The sequence below is a fragment of the Mustela nivalis genome, assembly GCF_964662115.1.
Source record: "Mustela nivalis genome assembly, chromosome: 6".
Classification (NCBI taxonomy): Eukaryota; Metazoa; Chordata; class Mammalia; order Carnivora; family Mustelidae; genus Mustela; species Mustela nivalis.
The window spans coordinates 117,963,803-117,978,083 of NC_139025.1; the positions used below are offsets into that span (position 1 = coordinate 117,963,803).

The window sequence follows — 14,281 nt, forward strand, 5'->3', positions numbered from 1 at the left end:
AGCAGAGAGCCCAATGTGGGGCTCGATCCCAGGACCCTGGAATCATGACCCGAGCCAAAGGCAGAGGCTTAACCCCCTGAGCCACCCAGGCTCCCCTGTTATAATTATTATTATTATTAAGTAATCTCTCTACCCAGTGTGGGGCTCAGACTCACAACCTTGAAGTCAAGAGTCACATGCTCTACTGACTGAGCTAACCAGGTGCCCCAAAGTGTCTTGAAATTCACTGATCTCTTTTTTTGCAGAGCATAAACCACTGTTTGTCCCATCCAGTGAAATTTTGACTTTGAATATTTATATTTTTTTAATTGCTAGAAGTTCTATTTGGCTCTTTTAGAAAACCCCCCATTTCTCTCTTCACTATATTCCTGTTTTCAGTTATGTTCTTGAATATGCAACATACTTGTAAGAATCCTTTCAATGCCTTTGCTCCATTAATTCCTCCATGCCTTTTATTTCCAGGTTTGTCTCTCTCTATTGACTGATATTTTTCTGGCTGTGTGTCACATTTTCCTGTTTCTTTGTCCAGTAATTTTTAGCTGAATGTCACATATTTGCGAATTTTATATGATGAGTCCTTGTTTTTGTGGCATTCCTTTAAAGAGTATTGGACTTTTTCCCGACCGGCATTATAAATCGCATATTAGTTTGATTTTTTCCTAAGCTTTTAAGGTCCTTTCAGGTGGGTCTATAGTAGCTTTTATTCTAGGGTTACTTTCCTTTTGCTTCTGTGGTGTGGATCTTCTGGGGTCACTACTGCCTTGTATATTCAACAAGGTTTTTCCCTTCTTGCTTGAAGGAACTTTGTTGAAATCTTGGCTCCATGTCAGCTCTGAGAAGCCTTTGTCTTACAACTCCCTGGTAATTTTCTTTCCTTAGATATTCTTGTTAGCTGGTCTAAGGAAATTTTACTCTTCTCGTGTACAGGTTTTTATTTCGCTAAAAACTCTAGGGAACCCTCATTGAAATTATTGGAACTTTCTCTCCTCTCTGGAACTCTGCCCCATAAATTCTAGCTACCTTGGCCTCCTTGCACTTTTTTCTCTGTCTCCTCAAGTCAACAAGATTGCCAGGTTCTGTCTGGTTCTTCCTCCCTGCTCAGGAGTGGTTAATTGCTTCCTGACTGAGAAGGTGATGGTAGGCCTTGCCTTGTTTGTTTCCTTTTTTCTTTTTCAGGGATCACGGTCCTGCACTGCCTGTGTCTGAAAATAGTCCTTTTCCTACATTTTATCCTGTATTCTAGCTGTTTGCAGTGGGAGGATTATTCTAGACCTGCTGAATCCCTCATGGTCAGAAATGGAAACTGAATCATTCCAGAATGAATTTTTAATACTTAACGCCTTTACAAAATTCTGAAGCTCTCAAGCAGATTTTTTACCTAACATTTAACCATTGATTCACTTTTCCTCAGTATTGTTATAAATGATCTTTTATCAACTGTAGGAATGTTTGTTTATTTTTCAATTCAAAGTCCATTACAAACTTTAAATCAGAAACTGACCCAAGGAAAATGATTTATCATACCTCATAAATCTCACAAATGAGGGAAATGAATTTTTGAATATGTAAAAATTCAATATAATGGGATGGTCATTTTAAATATAAAATTATTACTTAAAACTTCATTAGAAACACAAAACACTAAACATACCAGTGGGTAAGTACTTAAATGAACCATTTGATGTAATGTTTTAAAGTATTAACCCTATCATTGTAGAGTGTAAACATGTTCAGTATACTTTAGACCAGGAATTGGCAAACATTATCTGTAAAGGGCCAAATAATGTATTTTAGACTTTGTGGGCCATATGGTCCCTGTTATAACAACTCTGCCTTTGAGAGTACAATAGCAGCTATAAGCAATACGTTAAAAAATGAGCTAGCGGTGTTCTGATAGATCTTTATTTCTAGACAACAAAATTTGAATATCATGTAATTCTTTACATCTAAGATACTCTTTGTCTTTTTTTCCAACTGTGTAAAAATGCAAAAGTTGTTCTTACCTTGTGGGCTATATATAAACAAATGGCTCATCAGATTTGGCCCCTGGGTCATAGTGTGATAGTCCCTGCTCTAAATTATTAAAAAGCTCCTGGGTAAGCTGTAGGATCTTAGTGGAGTGTTATGTTTTAATTTCAAAGTGATATTTTTATTTGAACTATTATCTACTATTAGATAGCAAAGTAAACAAGATCATACAATATGGAGCCAATGTTTTGATTGATGGATTGATAGATTGACTTTAGAGATGGGTGTGGTGTGAGGGAAAGGGAGAGAGAAAATCTCCAGCAGACTTCCCCTTCTGACTCAATCCCATGACCCTGAGGGCATGACCTGAGCCCAAGTTAAAAATCAGATGCCTAACTCACTGAGCCAACCAGGTGCCCTGCTTTGACAGATTTTTAATGTCAAAGGTTATATCAGGGATTCCTCAGGTAATTGGCATACTTAGTTAAAAAAAAAAAGTTAAGAATTTAAAATAATCATTATTTTATTGTTTTCATTATATAGGAATTAATAAATAGGTTTAAAATCAGGACAGTTTCCTCATTTTTTAAAAAATTGCAGTGTAACTGGCATATAACATAATTTTAGGTGAAACTGTGTATTTCAGATATAGAACACGATGATTTGATATTTGTATATATATATTGCAAAATGATCATCACAATCTAGTTAACATCCATCACCATACAAAATTACAGAATTGTTTTTCTTATGATGGGAACTTTTAAGATTTATTCTGTTAACGACTTTCAAATATGCAATACAGTATTATTAACTATGGTCACCATGCTGTATATTACATCCCTATGACTTATTTATTTATAATTGGAAGCTATACTTTGTGACCATGCTTTTTGATGAGTGTGCTATTTCTCACAAATTCTCGTTTGTTTGAATAATTCAGAAACTTTTCCATCAATATTTTAAATTCATTCCTATCTCATGACATGTATGTCTTAAGTCTGGAACATTGTTCTAAATTATTGCATGTATGGCTTATTTCATTCAGTTTTAACTTGAACATCATGTCCTCAGAGGTCTTCCTTGATGCACTATCTAAAAATATCTATACCTCCCCAATCTCTTTATAACACCCAGTTTTATTTTTTTCAGAGCGTCTGAAATTAGTTATTTGTCTCTTTCTGTATTACAATGGAAACTCAATGAAAGAAGAGATCTTGCCTCCCTTATTACTTCTTTATCTCTCCAATATTGCCTTTCATTTAGTAGGCCCTAAGTATATAATTTACTTGTGGTTGGAAAGATGAATAAATGAAAGTATGGCTAATACATGATTTGTAGAAATATTTGACATGGTAATATACATTATGAATTGCTAAAAGGAAAACAGTAACTTTACCTCAATTTATTTCACTACAGAATTACTTTCTTTTTAAGCATAGAGCTGTATTGGTATAGAGTCTATTGATAATTTGGTTTCTTTCTTTTTAATTTGTAATAATTTGAAATTTACACACAAGTTGTAAAAATAATAATTTTTCCTGACTCATTTGAGGGAGTAAGTTGCTGACCTTATCACCTCTGAATACTTTAGAGTCTATTTTCTACAAAAATATTCTCAAAAAAAAAAAACTAGATAAAATTACTGCAATCAAGAATCTAATATTGATAGATTAGCACTAATACACAAGTCATGCAGATTGTCCTGGAATACGGCGGTAAAAATGCCCATAAAAGAAAGAGATACAGCATAAAGGGGGCCTCAAAATTTGCATTTGTATTCCTTTTAATTTCATGGTTTGATGTCTAAGTTCAAATGTGCAGAGGAGACTCCGTAGAGCCTCGAGGAAAATGATAGCTGACATGAGAAGTTGTTCAGGTGATATTTCTCATCAGATTTTAAGTGTGAGTCCTATTAAACACATTAGGGTTTTTGTTGAAATCTTAGAAGGCTCCTGTCTTAGAAGTAAAGACTAAAAGCCCGAAGGGATTTATTCTATTAACGTACTATTCTATTTATTCTACTAACATAACTATTCTATTAACATAACTATTAACATACTTCAAAAAAGGGTAACAAAATACAGAGTTTCTATAGCATATCATCTGTATTGTGCAGTATAGAATAAAAAATTATTAATCATGTGAAGAATTAGGAAAATATTACCCATAGTTGAGAAGAAAAGTCAATATGGATGTTAGTTAAGGGACAGTAACTTTAAACCAGCTAATATATAATATATAATATATATATTATATATATATATATAATTTATGTAATGGTGACTATCTCTGTAGAGAGAGAGGTAGAAACTATTTTTTTTATTATGATCAGTTAGCCAACATATAGTACATCATTAGTATTTGATGTAGTGTTCAACGATTCATCAGTTGCATATAACACCAGCGCTCATCACAATTCATGCCCTTCTTAATACCCATCACCCGGTTACCCCATCATTTGGCCTCCCTCCCTTCTGTAACCCTCAGTTTGTTTCGTGGAATCCAGAGTCTCTAATGGTTTGTCTCCCTCTCTGATTTCTTCTCCTTCAGCTTTCCCTCCCTTCCCTGTGGGCCTCTGCACTATTCCTTATGTTCCACATATGAGTGAAACCATATGATAATTGTCTTTCTCTGCTTGACTTATTTTACTTAGCATAATCCCCTCCAGTTCCATCCATGTCCATGCAAATGGTAGGTATTCATCCTTTCTCATGGCTGAGTAATACTCTATTGTAATATGAACCACCTCTTCTTTATCCATTCATCTGTTAAAGAACATCTTGGCTCCTCCCACAGTTTGGCTATTGTGGACATTGCTGCTATGAACATTGGGGTACAGATGTCCCCTTCTTTTCACTACATCTTTATCTTTGGGTTAAATACCTAGTAGTGCAATTGCTGGACTGTAGGGTGGCTCTATTTTTAACGTCTTACAGAAACTCCATACTGTTTTCCAGAGTGTCTATACTAGCTTGCATTCCCACCAACAGTTTAAGAGGGTTCCCCTTTCTCCACATCCTCAACAACATTTGTTTAGAAACTATTTAAAAAAAAAAAAAAAAGGAAATTATAGAACTGGAAATATAATACCGAAAATAAAAAATTCACTGGATAGAATTAATAGCAGATGAGAGATGGCAAAAAGGGGACCTTGACAGATCTGTAGAAATTATCTTTCTCTGAAAAACAGAGAAAAAGATTAAAAGAAAAGAAAAAGGGGCGCCTGTTTGGCTCAGTGGGTTGGGCTGCTGCCTTCGGGTCAGGTCATGATCTCGGGGTCCTGGGATGGAGTCCCGCATCGGGCTCTCTGCTCAGTGGGGAACCTGCTTCCCTTCCTCTCTCTCCGCCTGCCTCTCTGCTTACTTGTGATCTCTCTCTGTCAAATGAATAAATAAAATCTTAAAAAAGAAAAGAAAAAAACACAGAAGCTCAGTGACCAGTGGGATTACAATCAGTCAACCTCATGTATATTAAACCTAGAAGGAAAAGAGAGAAAATGGACCAGAAATTTTTTTAAATAATTATAGACTGAAAACTTACCAAATTTAGCAAAACACTAATTTGAAGAGCCAGGAAGCTCAATGAAATCCAAGAAAAATAAATGAAAACTAAATCTAGGCACGTAGTGGTTACACTTCTAGAAACCAAAGATCAAGAGAAAAGTCTTGAAAACAGCCAGAAAACAATAGAAACCTTATGCACAGTGTAGCCAGGGTAACAATAATATTAATGACTACCAACTTATTGGAATAATGGAAGCCAAAAAGTTTCTTGAATAAGAATAATATATCTTGAAAGAGCTATGAGGGGAAAAAAGTACCTTTCAACTCAGAATGTTATACTGATTATAAATGTCATTCAAAAATGAAGGTAAAATAAAGATGATTTCAGATTTTTAAAAAAGTAGATAATTCATTGTCAGCAGACCTACAATGTAAGAAGTAATAAAAGAAGGTTTTTAAGTTGAAGGGCAGTGATACCAAATGGAAACTGTTGTATAGGAGAAATGAAAACCACCAAAAACGATAAATATAAAATGCTTACTTTTTTTTCCTTCTGTTATTTTCTTTAGAAGAAAGATGGCTTTTTTTTTCTTTTTGAAAGCTGAGGTCTTAAAGCAAAAGTTAAAACCATTTTACTCTGGGTTTTATAATAGAAATAGAGGTATGATATATGATAACATTAACAAAAAGGTTTTTGTAGTAAATGGAATGATATCATTGCAAGATTCTTATGCTTTGCATGATATTCAATATTAATTTTAAGTAACCAGTGGTTATTTGAGGATGCATATTCTTAGAGTATCATACCCTAATAGAAATATCCAGCAATTAAAGTAAAATATCACAAGTATTTGATTAACTGAAGTTAAGGCAGAAAAATGTAGAATAGAAACAAAACAAAACAAAAAGCAGGAAATAATAAAAATAGAAAACAAACAACAAAATGGTAGTTTTGAGCCCACTCATTTCTGTAATCATATTACATATTGATGAACTAAACTCTCCAATTAAGAGTCAGATATTCAGACTGGATAAAAATACAAGACCCAACTCTACCCTGTCTACAGATTGCACATATGAAATGTTAAGGTTTAATTAAACACTGTTTATGTCTCTTTGGGTAAGATTTCAATGGCTATATTATGATGGAATACCTTCAAGTCTGAAAATAAATTATCCAGAAAAAATAATTTGGGAGCTGAGAGGACAGGAAAGCAGGATGGATTATAGGAGGATAATGGAACATTACATTGGGAAGAGATTCTAGGTTCTCATTTCAGTTTTGCCACTGACCAAACACCTACCCTTGGGAAAATACTTTTCTACTACTTTGCTAGGTTACCAATATGTATATACCCATGTGTTCAATTTTTTTTCACATTCAGATTTCAAAGTAAAATTGGCATAAATTGCATTTTTCTTTTTGAAAGACTCCTCTAATAATGGAAAGAACTGAGTAATTTTACCACTGTGTATGTTATCCTGGACATCATTGTTTACCTATCTATCATTTATCTATCTACCCTTCCTTGATGATAATCCTCATATATACCACTTAATGTTTTTGTTAATATTATTATGTGCCACATAAAGTAGAGGTATAATCATTGTAAAAATATTGGGTGTTATTTTCATCATGAGTAACCCAATCGTGTTGGATTTAGACATTGTTTGATGGTACACAAACAGAAACTTCCATTTTAAAGTGCATTTCTGATGTCTTAATATTTATTTATTGAAAGGTTCAACTCTGTAATAAGCACAATCAGGAATCAAAATTTTAAAAATAATTACATTTCTCTTTATCTTTCTACATAACTCTTGTAGTTATTTTTCTTATATCTTGTGTTACAGAGAAAATAAAAGAGGGTTTGTGCTTGTTTGAATGTACAGATAATTGGTGTCCCAGAGTCAGAAACAGATAGGAATTTGTTCATTTAATTTTAGGGGATATCTTGTACACCAAATTATAAATATGTTTCATATTTGAGCCTAAAGTAAAATTGCAAAGTAGCTGGAGAAGCTTTCACATTTGGAGATACCTACTTCTATATTTTACAAAGGGTGTATCAGAGTTGGACATTGTTACTTTTTTAGAATTGGATTTTTATAAAGATGAAGTAAGGTTTAATATTTCTCATTCAATTAATGCTCTTACCTTTGACTCTTACAAATAGCTGGAAACAGAAGAGTTCAAAGACAATCAAGTGAAGTCTTAGAAAGTTTCAAGTGTGTCACTGCTAGTTTGATTCTTATACATTACTTGGTTCTTAATTGAGTGTGTAGGATTCTATTCATGTGTCCACTTAAGTAAGGAAGTTACTTCTTAAATGAATAAGACTAACTATAACTGTTGAGTGAGGGTGAAATGAAGAACATTCTAAAGGAAAGAAAAATGTCCAGTGTATCAATAACTAGTTTACTCCAATTCAGTTCTTTATTTTTTTTCTCTTGCAGTAAACATTACAGTCTTCAGAAAATAAGTTAAGGAATCCAAGGCAAGGAAGAAAGTAGATTCATCCTGGAAGGACTCAAAGCACTTTGAAATTTTAAACGAATGTAATGATAGCTGCTAAAACCACCTTTGTCACCATAATGGATGAAGTACTTCAAATTTAAACGGTAACCAGAATTTTCATATCATGTTACACTTCCACCGAGAACTTTATATGACTTGAAAGGATTTCTTTTTAATTTTAAATATTTACCCTACAAATACCAAAGTATAGATAAAGCTGAAAACTTTTTAATTTATTTGGCATAGTCAGGTCTTTGTTTTGGCCCTTCATGTTGACCCTGATAGTGCTCAAAAGAATTGTTTTTTCCCCAGGTTATGAACTCCTTAACATAGAAACAGATAAGCTTATTTGAGTAGAAATATAGCATAGTACTAGTCTATTTATAGGTCCATTCTTCACCAAATACTTTTCCTTTCATAGAAATAACTTGGACAGCATGAAATGGTAGCATATGCAAAGGTTTTTTAGTCTTGTTTTCTGAACTTTCTTTTTGTTTTTAGTTTCCTTACTCTTGATCTTTGTGCCTTTCTACCTGACATCTTTTTATTTAATCATTATTTTCTCCTTTGCCCCTGCTCAGGAATTTAGAGTTATTAGAAACAAGAATCCAGAGTAGAAAAGAAGAGAAAAACTGGAAAAGATTATAAAATTATTTCTTGTGAAATTACAAGGACTGTTGCATTTCAGGTAGAACAGAAAGCAATTGTAGAAAGACTTAAGACTGTTTGTCAGTCTTCTTAAATCTCCTTGATCTTAGGCCATAATTGTTACAGTGCATGTTTGGTAAAGATTAAAATGTTTGCAAAATTTTTAAGGCATCTTAGCGAACAATTCATTTTTAGTGTACTAATTTGATTTTGACAGTAAGCATTTGTTTGAGTCACTGTATCTTGGTAGTGAATGGGTGCAATTGAGTAAAAACTAGATTCCTGTGGTGAACTGCATATGTGAAAATCAATCAAAGAACTATCAATTGCTAGTCCTAATAATTCTAAGGAATACACCACCTATTTCAAGGACTTTATTCAAACTGACAAGTGTAACCCAGGATAAAGTGTACCTATTATAATTCTTTCCTGTGCTAACATTAACCTTGATTTAAAAAAAAAAAATACCTGAACATTGATATTTTTAAAAACTTCTCCAATTGTTGCTTTAAACCTCTATGTAGGGTATAGTTAGCACTTCTCCATGCTCTTGTCACTACCACCCATGTAGTAGCATTTAGTCCTTTCTAAATGTCCAGTAAATTCTTTTTACTTCTCAACCATTAAAAAATGATGTTGAAGAAAGCAACTTTTGAAACACTAAAGAAATTAAAGTGCCGAATATTCATTTACACAGGTAAGGTAGTATGTAGAAAGTCATCACATATTCTGTCTTCCTCGGTGATGATCTCAGTTTTCTTTACCCATTTAATTATGTGTGCTTCTATAATCATATATAACCATAGTTTCATTAATGAGATTAATACATTAAACATCAAAAACAAACAATATTGTCAGAATTTTTACTGTGGTACTTTTACCACTCTTTATCAAACTCTTAATTCCATTAAATCTGTCTCTCAGTATTTTTGGTAACTATGGATAGGATTATTGAAATCTTTAGATAGTGGATATTTCCAAGTATTAATTTCTACTTTTCTCACTGCCAATTTTTTTTCGGTGTTATAATGTTATCAAGGAACAGACTAGGATAGAACTCGACCTCTCTACAAAATAGAAGAACTGCACTGATTCTCCAGATTCTAGCCCAGTTCAAAAGTCATGTAACTCACATCCATGAGGTACATAAAATTAAAGAAGACCATCTGTATTTACATATTTAATTTTTCTGGCCTCATTCAAGCTAAGTCCCTCTAAAATCCCAAGTCTGTGATGTTTGAAAAAAGAATGGAATTAGATTTCTAGTTGTACAATTAACAGGATTTCTAACTTGTACAATTGGGAGTTCAAATTTCTAATTGTGCAAACTACCATGGACACTTTAAAGAGGCTAATATTTAAACATTCTAGCTGCATGATGTTAAAGTGAAGTCAAACACCCAGTTTTTTCTAAATTCATTTCATTAGCTTAAAGTTGTGATTCTTGGGGATATGTTCTTGCAGAGTACAAGACCACTCTAAACAATATATCCATCTAGAATCTTATAAAGCTTGGTAGGCCTTTAGAACATCCTCTACAGCACCTTTATTTTGCAAAACTCTCCTTATGAAGGGAAGTCTGTGTAAAATTTGCACAGAAAAAAAAGAATTAAAAATAATAGAGATTAATGTGTATTGAGTGATTACCATATGCTAAACACTCGGATCAGTGTTTAATATGCATTATCTTGAGTTTCACAACTGTATTTGACATGGGTCTTATTGAATATCTCCATTTTACATATGAGGAAGCACATTCTCAGAAAAGTTAATTGCCCTGCATCAGGTTTGTTATTTGTAGAGCCAGTTCTGTCTGACTCCACAGCCTGAGCTCTTAACCGGAAGTATGTTCTAGTTTACAAATACTCATTAGGGTGTGTAGCAGTTGCTTGCTTATGTAGTGAAAGCTAGCAAATTATTATTAGCGGCATGCTTATCTCAGCTTTGTGAAGTTATACTCCCTCGTGGTATGTATCATGTTCCTTTTGCAGCATCAATTTCACTTTGTCAGTAATTTATCATTATTTCGATTGTTTTTAAAATGTTACTTACTGTATAAAAGATGATCCACTCCCAAGTAAAGGCTAAGTTACTTGAAGGTGATCTCAGTAGATCCACATTTCATTTGAGTTAGAAACTTAAAAGACAGAGAAAGGTAGGAGACAGGGGTAGGGGAAATGCAAAATGACCTTTGCTCAGCTGTCATCCCTTAAAGTCTTACTTGCCTTTCCCTTTATCCCTGGAAATTTTTCATTGTTTTTCAGTCTCAGAAACTGATACTATCCCTAAAGACTAAAGTAGTAATGAATCGAATGGCATAATTTTTTTTGTTAAATTTACATATGGCCCCTTCAAATAGATACTTCATATTTTAAGAGTAGAAAACTAGTACATTAACCCGTCATCAGGGTTTAAGATGATTAAGCCTATCACCAAAACTCAGCATATTAAAGATACCAGTTTTCCCCCCAAATGAATGTGTAGGTTTAACTCAATTTTTCAGATCTCAGCAAGGTTTTTCATATATTATTTGCCGTTTTCCACCAACTTCTTTCTCCCTTCCTCATATCACTGTCCCTCCTCCACCAAAGGAATTGTAGTCAGTCCCCATTTGAGAATAGGGGTTGAGTGAACTGTTTGAACCAATTGCATGATACCCCCAAAATATGATCAAATATGTTATAGCAGCTTTTCAGAATCTCAATTTTCTGAGATTTTTCTTAAATTAGGAGTATTTTATGTTCCTCTTGTGGTGGGGGGACTGTGTAATAGGAGGAAAAGCGAAGATAAAACAAGAAAAGTTATTTCAAACTTGCTTTCTAAACTGAGGCTATAAAATTCAAAATGATCCTGTAAAATAGAAAATGTTGAGAGAGCTTCTGGATTACTCTTGCCTTCTTCTTGGATTATCAGCATACCTGACAAATGGAGTAAACTTCATGCCATTTTGTATTACTGACTCATTCATTCATTCATCACATATTTACTTGGGAAAAAAAAATATTTGCAATAGGTAAAAAAATTTTAAACTTATTTCATGCTAACATAGTATCAAGTGGTTTGTCTATATTACATCTCTCTTGGCTATTAAGCATGTCTCTGTGGAAGGCACATAAGGTGCAGGGTCTGTCCTCAGTGGCTCACTGTCTAGCAGGGCAGGCAAATGTGTAAATAGATGTACCACTATGTCAAGTGTTTAATGAAAATATGAGCAGAGAATTGTGACAGTCATTTTCCCTACCTGGGAAGAGTGAGGGAAGATGTCCTAAAGCACAAAAGTATCCTTTGTGAGTGTTACTGGATAAATAGGAGTTTACTGCCAGTGAGCAAACTAGAGAAAAAGAATTCTAGGCAAAGGAAATAACATGTGCACAGATATACTTACCTTTTCTAAGGGGAAAAAGTAATTAACTTTTAAGTTGAAGAGGTTATCTGAGTTATTTTATTCTGATACCTTTTCTTAACCTAAAAGGGGATGAAAGCCCTTGGAAGCAAATTTACTTGCCCAATATTACTCAGAAATTGCAGTATCACTTCAAGTATTCTTTCAAGCCATACACTAAAATATATAAAATGTATTTTGGTCGGACACTACTCCCAAGAAAGAAGGTTCTTCCTCATGTTTTCTTTGTTTATAAATCTGCTTTACTTCCAAGCTAAAACATAACCAGGTGCTATTTTTATTTCTCTTAACAATTTTTTATTATGAAAATTTCCAAGAATTAAGAAAAATTCAGAATAATTTAACAATCACCTTTCTCTCATCACTAAGAATGAAATGAATGCTAACATTTTGTCATTCTTGCTGAAAGAAATTAAACAATTTAGGAACACTTGAAATCCTCTTTATAACACTCTCCAATCTCATTCCTATCCTTCCTTTTCCAGAGAAAATGCTCTATGAGGTTGGTGAAATACACGCTTACAGTGTGTGTACTCAGAAACAATATGCAGTATAAATGGTAACATTTTGCATTTGTACATTTGCATCTTTCATTGATGCACTTTTGTGTCTTTCGTTGATGTGTGATATATAATTGTATTTTTTCATATGAGTTCAAAGTAAAATAGAACACAGTAGAGTAGATAATATACTCTCGTCAGTTGTGGAGATTTGCTGTTGTGTTGTGGCTTTGTTCTCTTGCTACCCAGAGTGCTGCTGTCATTGAAGTAAATCTGCATTGTGTTTTGGAAGACTGTAATTCCATCATTCTGTAGGTTTTCAAATATATTTTTAAAGACTCTTGGGAAAACAAATACTTTTTAGGGCTGACATCTGCTCTAATGTTAGATTTCTTTTAAACTTTACTGCTGAGATTAGAAATATTCTCTTGTATAGTCAAATGAGCAAGAAATGACTGTGTCATGTGGTAGCAATTCTCTGCTACACATGTATTATCATTATGCCCCTGGTGCTGTGTGTGAAAATACTGTAATAAAATGACCCAGGGAGAGGATGTTTATCTGGACTTTGAGAAGAGCTTAGAAGTCCTTTCACCAAAGGTCTAGCCCTGGCTGAGGGACGATTGAGGGAGAGAGAGAGGAATCTGCATCAATTGTGAAGGACATCACCAAAGGTGTTAACATATTTTAACCCTTGGAGCCATTGTGCCAACTATAATTAGCAATAAATGTTTTAAGTTAATGACAATCAGCTGGAATACCACTAAATATCTGAGGCTATTGCAGAGCATAAAAAAATGCAGAGAACTCCCTTGTTTCTGTTCCTAAAAGGAAAATTCACCCGTCATGGTCGTATAACAGTGAAAAACTGGAAATCAACAAAAAATGCTTGTAACAGGCAAGCCAGTTATTCCCAATCCTACTGGTACTTTAATTCTGCAGTAATTGGCCCCATGTAGTAGCAACAGAAAAGTGGAAGAAAAAATAGCATTATCATTCTCACTTGTATGTTTTGAAGATTAAAATTCTAGCACATGGTCACAGGAAAGCTTTTCTAAAATTGCCAAATTGTAAAAATGAAAGGAAACTATTGATCCCTAAGAAACTCATTCTTCTTGGAATTGGGCCCAGAGTTTGTTTCCTTCCTCTGGTTTGGTGTATAGAAAGGAAGGAAAGCATAAAACATTCTGGTGCTCTAGAACTCTCTACTGATAAATAAAAGGCCATTGTATAACTGGCAGGTAAGTTTCACATGAGGAATGTTTAAAAGGAAACAAGACGCAAATGCTTTGTTTAGATGCAAAGTGGAGAAATGTAGTTAGTAACTTCATTTCCAGATAGATTTCTTAACTAGTATTTCTATCTATTGCCCATCCACCAAGAATGAAAAATCACTAGGACCTTTGTACTCCAATGTACAGCCTCCCCAAATCACCAGGCAGGTGTCCGAATTTTTTTTTAAAAAGTGTGCCAGCCACAGTGAGATAGGATGCCACATCCACAAGGATGTCTATAACTTAAAAAAAAGGGGGGGGGGTGAATGGCAGTGTTGGTGAGGATGTGGAGAAATTGGAACCTCATACATTACTGGTAGGATTGTGAAATGTCTCACCTGCTGTGAAAGTTAGGTGATTCCTCAGAAAGTTAAACATGGAAGTATCATATGACCTAGGAATCTCACTCCTAGATGTATACTCAAAAGAACTGAAAACAGGGTCTCTCTCAAATGTGTGTATAC

General features: G+C 33.9%; 1 protein-coding gene across 5 annotated transcripts in view; it reads left to right on the forward strand.

Annotated features, from left to right (window-relative positions):
- The window catches only part of PEAK1 (pseudopodium enriched atypical kinase 1), a 305,386-nt gene that overhangs the window by 139,141 nt on the left and 151,964 nt on the right, over positions 1 to 14,281 (forward strand). For 4 of the 5 annotated variants that reach the window (XM_082735956.1, XM_082735954.1, XM_082735955.1 and 1 more), the window contains one exon: positions 7,932 to 8,096. The exons of the other annotated variant lie outside the window; for it this stretch is intronic. The gene's annotated coding sequence lies outside the window, so the exon portion shown is untranslated. The remainder of the gene's footprint in view (positions 1 to 7,931; positions 8,097 to 14,281) is intronic. 5 annotated transcript variants of the gene reach the window in all.